Raw genomic sequence first — 14,501 nt, 5'->3', positions numbered from 1 at the left:
AGAAGAAGTGAAGAAAAAGAAGAGGAAAAAAGAAAGAAGAAGAGAAGAAGAAAAGGAAAAGAAAATGAAGAAGAAAGAAGAAAAAGAAGGGAAAAGAAGAAAAAGAAGAAAAACAAGGGAAAAGAAGAAGAAGAAGAAGAAGAAGAAGAAGGGGAAAAAGAAGAAAGAAGAAAAAGAAGAAGAAAAAGAAGGAAAAAAGAAGGAAAAAAGAAGGAAAAGAAGGAAAAAAGAAGAAAAAGAAGGAAAAGAAGAAAAAAGAAAGAAAAGAAGAAAAGAAGAAAAAGAAGGAGAAGAGAAGAAGAAAAGAAGGAGAAGAAGAAGAGAAGAAAAGGAAGAAGAGGAGGAAGAAGAAGAGAAGAAAAAGAAGAAGAAAAAGAGGAAGAAAAAGAAGAGAAGAAGAGAAGAAAAAGAAGAAAAAGAAGAGAACAAAGAAGAAGAAAAAGAAGGATAGAGGAAGAGAAGATAAAGAAGGAAAAGAAGAAAAAAGAAGAAAAAAGAAGAGAAGAAAAAGAAGAGAAAAAAGAAAGAAGAGAAGAAGAAAAGGAAAAGAAAAATGAAAAAGAAAAAAGAAGAAAGAAGAAAAAGAAGGGAAAAGAAGAAAAAGAAGGGAAAAAGAAAAAGAAGAAAAAGAAGAAAAAAGAAGAAAAAGAAGAAGAAAAAGAAGGAAAAGAAGAAAAAAGAAAAAGAAGAAGGAAAAAGAAGATGAAAAAGAACAAGAACAAGAATAAAAAAGAAAAAGAAGAAGAAGAAGAAGAAAGAGAAGGAGAAAGAAAAGAAATAAAAATCATGTGGGAACAGAATGAGTTGCATATCATCCCTGTTATTCTTTATTCTACTGATGTTATACCAAGGATGGGGAGAGGGAGGCTTTATATTCTAACACCTTAATTAAAATTAAAAATAAATAAACAAAAATCATATATTTTACCTAACTGTGCAAAACTGAAGAGCATTAAAAGACTAAATGCCAGAAAGTGAGCTCAATATACTTTCTATCTGAATTCCATCAAATTGGATGAGAAGAATTTTTCAGTAACAATAATAATTATGTATTATATATTATTAACAATTGAATGAATTTCTATGCTACTTTAAATTTTTCAAAGCAGTTCATTTGCATATGCTTTTAAAAAACTTAATCCTCATAACAACCCTTCAAAGTAAGAACTACAGATATTTTATAAAAGAAGAAACTAAAGTTCAAAGAGGTTTTGACTAGTTCAAGATCACATAGCTAGTAAATGTATGAAGTATAAAGTCTTCTTAGCTTCAAATCTTGCTTTCTATCCAACCAAAGACCAGTTACTGGTATGCAAAGGGAATGAATGACTATCCCTAAAGACCCCAAGTCTTTTATTTGGACAATGTAGCCTTAATTTGGAAAAGTAGCTGAACAAGGAAAAGTATATGGCTTAAAACATCTAGCAAATGTCTAAAAGTATCTCTTAGTGTACTTTCCTTTATTGCCAATTTAAACCCAGAATCTTAAGACTAGAAAGAACCTTATACATACATCCTATGTTTAATAGAAGAGGAAGGAGGAGGAGGAGGAGGAGGAGGAGGAGGAGAATATTCCTCCTTATTGTGTGCCCAATAAAATGGTCAATCAGCTTCTAGTTAAAAAACATCCAATAAGGAGGAAGCTGCTGCACCTATCTTATTGTCACATTATTATAATTGTAAGAAAGTTTTTTTTCTCTTTAAGACTCTCTGCTACTTCTTTTCATTCTTCCTCTCTCTGTCTTCTGAGCTCAAACTGAATAGTCTAATCCCTCTTTCAGATAATAGTAAAAGATGTAGATTTTAGGATTAATTCAATGTTAAATGGGAGCAGGTCAGTCAGTGATATTCAATCCATTGATTTTCTGATGAAGAGAGGAAGCCAGTTTTTTATTATTTCCTTCCATTGTGTTGAGATCAGAGCAGATCAATCTGTAATGCTGAATGGCAAGGACCAGCACTGGGTGGGATTTCCCTATCTTTTTTTTTCTGATTCTCTTCTTTCTCATCTTCTGATAGTCATTCACTCAAAGTGAGAAACTTAGGGCTTGTCCTCATTTCTACACTAGGCTTTATTGAGAGTAATCTTGAATACTATATTTTTGGAGGGATGAAAATGAATTGGCTGTGTGCTAAGCTAAGATGACACAGAAGATGTGTCATCTCCCTAACTCAATTCTTTGCCCTAGTGATCCCCCAAAGCCTGGAAAGCTTTCCCCTCATCTCTGCCTCCAGCTTCTCTGTCTTCCTTCAAAATTCAGCTCAAAAGGCAGCTAGGTGGTGCAGTGGACAGAGTATAGGCCCTGGAGTAAGGACCTAATAATTACCTAGCTGTGTGACCTTGGGCAAGTCATTCAACCACATTGCTTTGCAAAAACCTTAAAAAAAACTCAATTCAAATTCCATCATCCCCCAGTCATGTTCCTTCACAAGATTCTTTCCATTTACACTGCATATATCATATATGTACAATCATTTGTATCTTGCTTCCCTCATTAAAAAGTTAGTTCATAGAGAGCAGAGACCACATTTTACTTTTCTAACCCCAGCACTTAGTATAGTAACGTTTGTCACAAGTGGTATTTAACAAATGTTCATTGTCTGTCTGATAAGTGCTTAACACACCACTGGAAAAAGTAATAGTCTCTGCTCTCAAGGGGCTAAATGGGAGAGATCATAGCTGTAGAAGAGTTCCAGTGCAGGGTGGATGGCAAGGCCCTCAGTTTACTAGGAGTGTGTTTAGAGCAGAAGTGCTCAACCTGTCATGAACAGGCAAAGCCTGTTAAAGACTTCTCAAAGTTACTTTCTTGAAAAATTTAAGGAAATGTTACATTTCAATTAGAAATTAGTGAAAATGAAGATGTAATCTTTTTCCCAAAACCATGTTTATGTACTCTCTGAAGTGGATCCATGGATCACTAGGGGGATAAGATAAGAAATCACGGTTTGGAGTGATCCTATTATCTACCTTACACCTGATGCCTCCATCCAGGATACACCAATGCCATGATCTGTCTGCTTCTAATAATGTATCAGCACAGCTGGCAGAGATGAGATCTGTGAAGGTGGCCCTGCAGATCTAATGCACATCTTTGGAGGAGCCAGGAAGGTACCTTGCTTCACATCAGGACATAGTGAGACTGAGTAGAAAAGGTTAGAACTGGGGCAGCACTAGTCTGGAGATGCCACGCAGTTTGATGGATTGATTGTTTAATATTTATTGAGCACCTGAAGTGAAGAATGTGAGGTTAGAGAGACAAAGAAATAGGTAGGAAGAAAGTCAGACAAATGGTGAGAGAGAGGGAAACCAGAGGGGCCAGAGAGACTACAAAGATTAGAAGAGTCCTTAAGAAGTCTTTTAGTCATCTCCTCATCTCTCATCAGATCTTTGCCTGAAATCTTCAATTAGGAAAGTCTTTTCTGAATCCCACAGCACTGTTCAGAAAGGAATTTCATAGTTCATCACCCATGATAATATTTTTTAAAATCTCATTTTTCAAGAAATGATTTTAGAGAACCCATAACTTTTCACCCAAGAAGACAGGAGTTATGATTTGGCTTCATATTTCCCTTTATTATGAATGGAGGCCAAAGATATTCATATTGAGGTCACCTGGTCCTGGATTATAGCCAGTATGGGATAATGACATTCCATTTCTTTGCTAGTTTTCCATTCCTCTTCTTCAGAATAGCTTGAAATAGCATTCCCCATCTTCCAGTTCCCATTCCCATGCTTTTCAGAAGGAGCTTCACTAGAGCAAAGAAAGAGCTAAGAGATAGATAGTGAAGTATCACCTCCATTGTACAAATGAAGATATTTAACACAGGAAGCAGTGAAATGAATGACTCAGGACCACATAGGCAGTAAATATTTGAATTCTGAATGAAACCTAGCTTTTCTAAATTCAATCTTCCTCTTTTATTTTCTCCCACCCATCAACCCTTGGTAGTAGTGAGAACTGGAATCTCTATAGGGTCCTTCAGTGTCTGTAAAACACTTTCTGTGTATTACCTCAATTGAGTCTCATAATATCCTATTTACAGATAAGGAAACAGAGACTTAGACAAGTAATGTGATTTGCTCAGGGAGACACAGTAAGTTCTAAAAAGATTTGAAACCCAAATAGCAGCTGCTGTTGTCAGCTTAAACTGGCTCTAAAAGTCTATTGTTAAATTTTGAACATAAACATCTACATTCAGAATTCTGCAAGCAATATAAATCAGGGTTTGATATTGTTTTGTTCATTGTCTAGCTGTAAGAAAAAATGGAAAAATCAATAAGAAAGATTAAGTTTAGAAGAGTTGGTTGTTAAACATTTACTAACATATCCCTGAACCAACATATCTGATATCAAATCCTACAAAATTTCTGCTATAGAACACTGACCCTCCACAATTAACTGATGCAAAACAAAAAGCAAAGGGGGTTCTGTTTGCTCTATTAACTATTCCACAAACAATTTTCCCATATATCAGATTTTCACATGATTTTGTTCTCCTGAAACTATATCCTTAATGTCTTGGAAGCCAGGAAATCATAGGATTCAGATCTAAAAAGTGGCTTTGAGATGATCATCAGTAGTAATAATTGTTATCTTGGGGGGAAATCTGTGAACTCTTAAAAATATATTTTGATAACTATATTTGTTTTCCTTTTTAATCTGATGTTTTCCTATTTCCTATTTTAATTGTATTCCTTTTTAATCTGATGCATTAAAAATCTGATTTTGAGGAATCCATAGCCTTCATCAGATGGCTAATGAGGTCCAGGACCCACACAAAATGTTAAGAATTCCTGACCTTGTCCAATCTTCTCAATTTAACAAATGAGAAAACTGAACTTCAACTTCACAAATGTCTGGGAATTGAATTTAGATCCTCTGGCTCCAAATTCAGTGTTATTTTCACTATTTTTGGAAATATATACTCCCTGGGCTTCTTTATTCTGATAAACTGAAAAAGCAGAGCATTCCTTTCTCATGCTAAGAAAGTTTTGCATTTGCAGTATTCTCACTACAATTTTGTAACATCAGCAAGTGAAGTATAATTTGATTGATAAACAATTTGAGATAAAGAGGAGTGAAGTGACTTACCCAGAGTCATTCAGTAAGTTTCATATGTGAAATTCCTGTTCTTTTAACTTTGATAATCCCTCCATATCTATTCTGCCTCTTATAGGATATAGAGATCTGGAACCCAATGTCTCCTCATAGCACACAGTTATTATTTGAGAATCAACCTGCCTCACATGTTTAATATGTTACTGAAAAAATATGGGACCCAAGAATCCAAAGGAAATTTCATTTAAATATTCTATAGGCTTAGGAGATGGGCATACTTCTATATGTAGCTCTGTGTGATTGAGGTGGTAGGAGGGTAAGGGACATTGGTCAAGGCCTAAAAAAAAATCTTTGGCTTCCATGGCCCAACTGAGGCACGAGATCTTCAGTTAGAGAGAGATTATTATTAGTAATCAATAATTTTAGGAAATCTGGAGTTCTCCCCTTCCTCCCTACTCCTGATTTTAAAAGTTTAGTCTCTTGAAAAACATTGTTGATAATGATATTTGCCAAGGACCTTGCTGAGACAGTTATTATGTTCTGCTCAGGTTTTGAGTCTTTGACTAGATAGCCCAAGGCTAGGAGTGGTATAGAGATAGTTTTTCTGTCAAAAAGTGACATCATGTTACTCTTAGTCCCTTATTTTCTCATAACCCACTTCCCATCATGGATTAGAATTGATTGATATTTGATGGACTTCCTCTTGTCCAAAATCATAAAAACCTAAAGAAATAGTATTTAAGTCTCTTTTATGAACTAGAGGATGAGGACTCATTTTGTTAATCTCTTGCTGGTTGTGACTAATAAAATTGATTATAGTTCATGTAAAATCTTGTCTCTTGAAATTATTTTAATCTCCATAAGCTTTTGTCCCAATCTTGTGTCACATCTGCTGCTTACTAGCTTATTTGACCCTAGCCAAGTCATTTGATCTCTGGGCCTCAGATTCTACATCTGAAAATAAGAATGTTGGAATTGATGATTTCTAAGGTTTTGTCTACTTTCTAATCTATGATACTTTCCCCAGCACAGCCAGACAACTTATCCCTACTCAATTTTTTACTGTTTTTCATTGAATCTAGCTGGGAAGGCTCTTATCAAGGAAGAGATGGCATTTGTGCTTAAAGGATTGGTTAACTGCCAGAATAAGAAGGGAAAAAAGCAAAAACAAAGGTAAAGAGGTGAAGAAATGTTGACATTTTCAGAAGAACATAGTCCAAGGCAAAAGAACATAAACTATTCCTAAGAGTATAGTGGGATATCAGGGTAAGAATAGATATGTGGTTTCATTGCTATCCCTCTACCAATCCAAGTTATAATCTGAGAGGAGAGAGTTGTTCAGAGTTTTGAGAAGTTAAATGACTTACAGAGAATATCAGAGGCAGACTTGTCTTCTAGCAAAGGCTCTCTGTCCATTAAAACAAGCTAACTCCCCAGAATAGGATATAAACAAAGATAGGTATAGAGGCAAGAACAATATATTGAGAAGCTAAAGACCCAAGTGCTGGTCTCAGTTTTACCATCAATGATTTTGTGCCAACAGTTTAATCTTTCTAGACCTTGGTATTAGTTTCTTAATCTTAAAATGACTGAATTGTACCAGGCAATTTCTAATATTCATTCTACTTCTGAAATTCTATGAGATCCAATGAATTTTCATCTCTATGAGGCTGTTTGAAGGTAGATTGTGAATAGCTTTGAAGGTCAGACCAAGGACTCTTGACTTGTTTTTGTAAGCAATGAATGCGATTGAAGGTGCTGAAGTAGGAGAACATGGTAAACTTATTCTAAAAGAGTATCTAATTAAGGAATAATTGGGTCTTTGGGAGAAGAGTTTAAGGAAAGAAGCAGTGGTCTATAAAACATTGCTAGTTGGCCTTCTATTTAAACATATGCTTCTATCTCTGGGCTTATCTAGTCAAGAATGTGTCCTGGAGCAACAGGTACCAGACACAATGTTTTCTGATGTGGAAAGATAACACTCTAGTCTGCCATTAACATCAGACTATTCTGATGCAATTCCTTCTTCATGTTAACTCCTAAGATTCCTTGAAACTAGAGATACAGGGGCCAGCAGTGATCCTGATTCAAATATGAAAAGTTTCCCTAATTGCAGGTACAACTTGTACTAATCAAATGTCAGTAGGTACTTACCTTACAATCTGAAGCTTGCTAACATTACAGTGGATGTTTTATTAAATATTAATTAGTTATTCTCTTATAGGCATCTATTAAGATGCCTAGTGTTATCTAGACTTAGCAGATTCAGGAAAAAAGGAGATGTGGGGGCTGTTAATCTTAGGTGTACCATGATTGCGTGTCTAACACTGCTCAATCATGGGATAAAGGATATCAACTTAGACTTGGGAACTTGGGATTTATCAACTGGTTGAGTCTGTTCTTGGCTGCTAAAACTGAAGAAAAACTGAAGGCCCCTGTAGATTCTCTCTTAATAAACCAGCTTTATTCATTCCACAAACCAATCCATTTGTGGCTAGGTTTCTCTGACTGATGCCTTATGTCAAGCCATGTATTCATATGGCAGAGAATGAAGAGCATCTGTGGATGCATGATCATGTAACCACATGTGCTAATGTAACTTTCTTAAAGAAAGGGTATGACTTTTGTCTCAACACCAACTTCTTTGGACATAGAAGATGCTTCATAAAGATCTGTTAAATTAAATTTGAACTAACAGAATCAGAAGTAGGGTGGGGCCATTGAGCCTTGAGCCCAGGGTGTCAAAGTTTGGAAGGGTACTGATGGCACGCAGACTCCCTCAGCTATTAAGAAACAACTGGACTTTGCACAGCTTTTAAGGGTTTCTGCCCATAGGATGCAGAGCATGAGGCACTCTGTATCCCCTGGAATATCTTTCTCCCCCATTGGGTAGAATACTTGGCTCTTCCTTACTCTCAACTAAATTTGTTTGAAAAAGTTGATGAGAGGATTTTTTTTTGTTTTACTTCCCCTTCTAATGTTATCTTCCCCATATACCACACACCAAAATTTCTAGTTGTAACTCTGGGGACCAATGCAAGAGTGACCAAGCTCTAGAGAAAATGCTTCAAACTTTAACTGACATTTAAAGGATATTTCAAGGTTTCCAAGCACTTTGTGTACATTCGTTTGGATTTTTCCAATCATCCTGTGAGATAGGCATTGATGTGACTTCCCTTTTGCAAATGAGGAAACTGAGGCTCAGAGAGATTAAATTACTTTGTTGGCTCTTCCTGATTCCCAAGCCCAGCACTCTTTTCATGACACTACAGTCTTCAAAATGTGCAATGAAAGATAGTGTAATGTGATGGATAGAACATTGACCTGGGCACCAGGAGTCAAGGTTTCGAGTCCTGGCTCTACCAATCATGTGCCATGTGACTACCCTTCCTGAATTGCAGTTTTTTATCTATACCATATTTACTATTATCTACTTATATAATACTTGAGGATCAAAAGAGATCATGTGTGTCAAATATATTGTAGCTCCAAAACTTTATTATTAATAAAAACAATGATACAGTGTTTGTGCTTCCAACTTTCCCAGGATTGGGCTTTAGAGACTTTGGGATCTGATACTAAAAGTTTTTTATTTCCTTTAAATTGGATTTAAGACAGGCTAAATCTTCTAATCAGTAAATTTATTGCCTTTTCCTTTCAATCCACTTCTGCTTTGGTAGGTGGGGAGGGAGGGAGGTCATAAGGAAGGAGAGCAAGAAAGATACTTTCAAATAGAATAAGGAAATGGTGAAGTAGGCTTCTGCTAATTTAAAGGGAATTAATCCTTTGGATTGATGTTCAAGCCAACACTTTTCAAAAGAAAGATAAGTGATATATTACTTTTTAATGAAATGGAAAATATTTCACTCTCATAAGACTAGGCTATTGTCCCTTTACCTGTTTAGTCAAGAAAATAACATATTCCACAAGGCTCTACTTAGGAAATCCATGCCATAAATTGCTGTTTATTTTACTGGGGGACAGACTTGTTATGAAGACAAAGTGAATATAGCATAATTGATGTTTATGTAGGACTTCAATTTTTGCACCTTGCCTTCAATATCTCATTTAATTCTCCCAATTCTATGAGGGAGGGTTAGTACAAATATCATTATCCCTGTTTTACTTAAATTCAGCCTGGTGAAATTGCTCAACTCTAATTAATATTCAGTTCAATCCAACAAACATTTATGAGGTACCTACTATGTACAAAACATTATGCTAGACACTAGAGATACAAAGATAGCTACAAATAGTCTGTCCTTCAGGGAATTGCATTTTAATTGGATATAATAAATTTTATATGTACACACACACACACACACACACACACATATACATATATATATATATATATATATATATACAAAACATTTGCAAATACAAAGGCAAAGCTATATTTAAGGGAAACAGTTCTAATAATTAGTGGAAAGGTGAGATCAGCAAAGCCTCATACAGAAGATGGCACAGGACCTAAGTTTTGAAAGAAGCTAGAAGTTCTAGGAAGTGGAGTTTAGGTGAGGCTGTGTTCTAAACACAGGAGCTCATCTATATGAAACCTGGAGGCACACTTTCCCAATAAAGATGCAAGGAATTGAAGGCTGGAATAGATAGAATACAAACAAAATGTAATGGAAGTAACACACTAGGATAGGGAGATGTGATCAATGTAAATCACAGCTCTGGAACTGTAGGACTTCAATGTACTCACAAAGTTCAGTGCAGGTTGGTACCAGTGATGGATAAGTAATTTTGCTTCTATGCTGGGAAAATTTCCCACAGAGTACAGCTAGATAGGTAGCTTAACTGAGCTTGTTCATCTCAGGGCATGATATTTCTGCCAATCGATTACCATATAGGACCAGGAAGGTCACTTATCTTCTGATCTGTCTCTTCCTAGGGCATGAGATTGATGCTGTACATGTTGGTCCAGATAGATTGTTCAATTTCTGGCCTGGCTCTCTATATGGAGCAACATCTTTGCTGAACAGTTTGAGTCACTAGATTCTTTTGGTCCATTCTTTGATGGTCAACTATAGCCTTCACTAGCACCTGCTTCAGATTTGGCAAGATATACTATTGAACTTTTTTTCTGAAAGGAGAGAGATTTTTTTATTTTAGCTTTATCAGAAGCCTCTCTAATTCTACTCCCTCATCACCTCAACTCCAATATTAGTCCCCTACCAAAAAGTAAAGGGAAGGTGTAGAGCCTTTCCTATTCAAAAATTCTTCCTGATAGTAAGCCACTTCACTTTAGATTATGATGAACTCCCCCCACCCCAGGCCCTGCACTCCAATTACATTTCCCATATTCCTATTGCATCTCATACAAATGACTAACTGGGGACTGAGTCTACTGCCTAGGGTCACAGTCATTGTCTCTTTTAGCCCAGCTCATAAGCAACTGAGCTGTTCAAAGGAAGATTCTTACAAATTATTAAATGCTTTATTTAAGGCTTACATTTGATTGTTTCTGCCTTGCATCTTATGACCTTCTACTTTGCTGAAATAAAAGGAGGCACCCTATTGTATGATGAAAAGAGAATAAAAATCAAAGCAATAAGAAACAGAAATTAACAGCAATATGAAGACCCTTGGCTAGTCCCAGGGTAGGAACCCAAACAACCTGATAGATCTAGGGCAAGTCAAGAGTTCTCATTTAGAGTCCATTCCTCCTCAAATGAAGAGATTGGAAAAAATCTTTAAAATTCCTTCCATAATCCTTTGCCTATATGCCTTCTATAGTCTGCTAGGCTCTGGTTTGGTTTCTATTATTCCTGTTTATTTGGAGGAGGAGAGAGGTGGGGGCTGGGGAGGGAGGTAAAATGCCATCCTTATTAGCAAAGGTCTTTCTTGTTTCCTCTTCTAAAATGGAATCAGGAAAACAGGTGAGATACTCTGCTGCCTATTATGCTCACTCTGTAGGGAGAAATGAAGGGGGAGAGGGAACAGAAGACTGATGTTGTTATTACAGGCCACTGAAATGGGGCTGGAAACAGTCTTTAATTTGCCGGCTCAGGACGTCATGTTCTTTAAGGTTATTGGTTTAATCCTGGATGTTTGGAGACTCAAACAAGGCAAATTCATTTGTCTAATATTCATTAGCCAAGGCAGCACACTGGCTGACAAGTAGCTGTGTTATTGGGTTGTTGTCAGGGCTTTTTTTTTTCCTCCTTGAGCTGTCCATAGGATGGATTGTATGCTGTTTGCTTCAGAGGGCAAATTCCTTGGCTTTGCTGTTTATGTTTTTATTCCAGAAAATACTCAGGTCCAGCTGTGAAAAGCTGCTAGACGAGGGGGGTAGGAATGGCCCACCTTGACATGTCGAGAGTGAAAGGCAGCCACCCAAGTACCTGTGAAGAGGAAGATGCATAGAATACATCAGATCTAATCAAAGCAATGGCTCCCTCCAGACTCCTTCAGCCTGACCTGAGTTCAGCACCGAGGACAGAAGAGTTCATGAGGCTTTCAGCAACAGCTGTTTCAGGTGTAATGAAGAAGCAGTGAAGGAAAAGCAAGGAGGAGCTATCCACTTGGCAAAGAAATCCAAGCTTGCCCCTCATTCTGCTTTCCATCCATAGACCTTAGCCAAGTCAACCCTTGAAGGCAAGTCATCCTCCCATCATTGGTTATGTTCCTGAAATCTCCTGGGTTTGGATTATTCAGAGGAACAACTGGATTTCACCAAAGATCTTGGACTTTTAGAGCTGGAGATCTCCTGGATCATCTTATTCACCCCCTTTGGGTTACAAATGAAGACACTGGGACAGAGGGTGAAAGTGGCTCTCCTAAAATAATACTGTTAGTGGAAGAACAGAAAAGAAAGCCAAATTCTCCTAAATCCACCTAGCTCTCATTATGCAGTATGAGCACAAGTAAGTAAAAGAATCACATAGTTCTCAGTTATCTATTTAACTTGCTAGGCATTGTGGTCAGTGCTGGAATGACAAAGAAAAGCAAAGAAGATGTCTGATCTTTGGGATCTTATAGTCTAATGGAGGACACAACATATACAATTAGTCCCATATGAGAGAAATACAGTATATAGAGAAGGTAACCTTAGGTAGGAGGAACTAATATCTTTACTTTCCCCTCTATACTCTGAGATCTCAAAGTGTGGGAGGAACTAGAAAGGACCTTGTTCATACACATACATACATACACACACACAGATATACCTTATGGATTGGGAAACTGAAGCCTATCTTCATCTGAATCAGAGCTTCAGATGTGGAAATAAGTGGTGTGATAGGGTAGGAAGTAAGAAGTTCAGCCAAGAACTCAGAAATAGAGAAGGTGGCAGTTAATCACAGGGGCAAAGGGGGGGGTACTATAGTATGATAAGAGGAGATGATGAAGGAAAAGGAAGTTAGGATCCATGAGGGTTATAGACCTGAACACTGATTGGTCCCTCAGTTAAAATGTTGTGCTGCTTCACCTCATTTCATCTTCTCTATAAGGGAAGAGAACTGGGAGTCATGCACTCTTCTTTCCCTTATACTCCATATTCAATTAGGAAGGGAAGAGAACCTAGGCTTCCTTCTTGTCATCTCAGCATGTGTCTAGGGGATTTTGGGGAACAAAACACACTCCTGTACACTCTTAGAGACAGAATTTTGTCACATGCCCACCATTCCAAGTGTTTCAGTGTCTGAAGAAAATCAGAGATGTGAAATGATTGAGATTTATTTTGGAGATAAAGTTTTTGTAGTTTAGTCCTTTCAATAATGTCATATTCTTTGTGACTCCATTTGAGTTGTTCTTGGCAAAGACACTGGAGAGGTTTGCTATTTTCTTCTCATTTTACAGATAAGGAAACAGAGGCAAATAGGCTTAAATGGCTTACCCAGGATCACACAGCTAGTAAGCATGTGAGGCTGGATTTGAATTCAGGAAGCTAAGTCTTCTTGACTCCAGTTCCAACACTCCATCCATTGCAGCATCTAGTTGCCCAGGTTCCTGGTGGTCTCTTGCTATGTTTACAAGCTTTCTGTTATCAGTGAACATAAAAGGTCCCACCTATATGGAGTTGGTTTGGTGGATGCTAAAAATTCATGAGTCATTACATCCTGCTCTGCTGAACAGATATATTTCCATAGGCGCCACATCCACTGGAGTAACATACCATAGTGTCTTTGTTGTATGTCCTGACTATACCAGAGCTAAGTTAACTTCCTTTCATTATTTTTTGAGTAGCCGTCTCATGACTCATCTCATCTCAACCTCAAATCTGAATTAATAGGACACTAACATTAATCTCCCCCCCCCAACACTATGACAACTCTTCAAGGTTCTAGATTACAGATGATTTCCTGATCTTCAACTGTTGAGAGAATTTCTCCCCAAAAAGAATTCCAGAAACCAATGAAATCTATCTCTATCCCTACCACCCCAATATACATATTTAGAGAGATGAGAGAGAGAGAGAGAGAGAGAGAGAGAGAGAGAGAGAGAGAGAGAGAGAAGGAGAGAGTGCCATAATTGAGTATGGAGTATAAGGGAAAGAAGAGTGCATGACTCCAAGTTCTCTCACCTAGTCAAAAAAGCAAGGAGGAATCTTTGATGTTAATGAATGTCCCAGCATCACAAACACATACATACATACATACATATCTCTATACATTCTTATAAGACACATACATGCATACACACATATACTCACAGAGGAAAAATGATTAGGAATAGCCATCGTTATGACACATGAAATGAACCTTGAAGAATATTGGGGATTCTAAGAGGTCAAGCTTAAGAGAACTGTACCTTTACAAAGGGGCAGAGTCAAGAAATTAAGACTGATTCCAGGAAATAACTAGGAGAGTTTGACAGAAGCAGAGAATGGGTGCAACAGAGTGATGAGCAATAAAAGTGGATGGAAATTTGATTTTGGAGGTTTTTAAATGCCAAAATGAGGACTATGTATTTTATCCAAGAAAAATACAGATCCGTTTAAGTAAGGGACCCAGATGTGTTTTAATAAGATTGTTTTGGCAGTCATAGGGAAGACAGATTGGAGAAGGGAGACACTTGAGTTAGAAAGATCAACTATGAGGCTGCTGCAATAGTCTAGGTGAGGGATGATGAGGTCCAGAACTAGGGCATGGCCATGTGAGGAAGGAGAAAAGAAAGGATGGGAAAGTGTTGTGAAGGTAGAATTGAAGGCTTAGCAACTGATTGGATATGGAGTGTGAAGGAGGAAGAGTCCATGATTCCAAGATCCTCATATAGCCAGAACAAACAAGGCAATGATCACCCCAGCATCACACATATACATGCAAACAGTTATACATTCCCATACCTATAAGACATACACTTATACATAAATACACACATATGTACTCATTACCATGCTTATAAAACACACACACACAGAGGAAAAATGATCAGGAATAGCAATTCTTCTGATTCCTGACTCCTCAGTCAATTAATCAATGAACATTTATG

The sequence above is a fragment of the Macrotis lagotis genome, chromosome 4 (genome assembly GCF_037893015.1).
Source record: "Macrotis lagotis isolate mMagLag1 chromosome 4, bilby.v1.9.chrom.fasta, whole genome shotgun sequence".
NCBI lineage: Eukaryota > Metazoa > Chordata > Mammalia > Peramelemorphia > Peramelidae > Macrotis > Macrotis lagotis.
Note: the sequence above shows the minus strand (reverse complement) of the source record.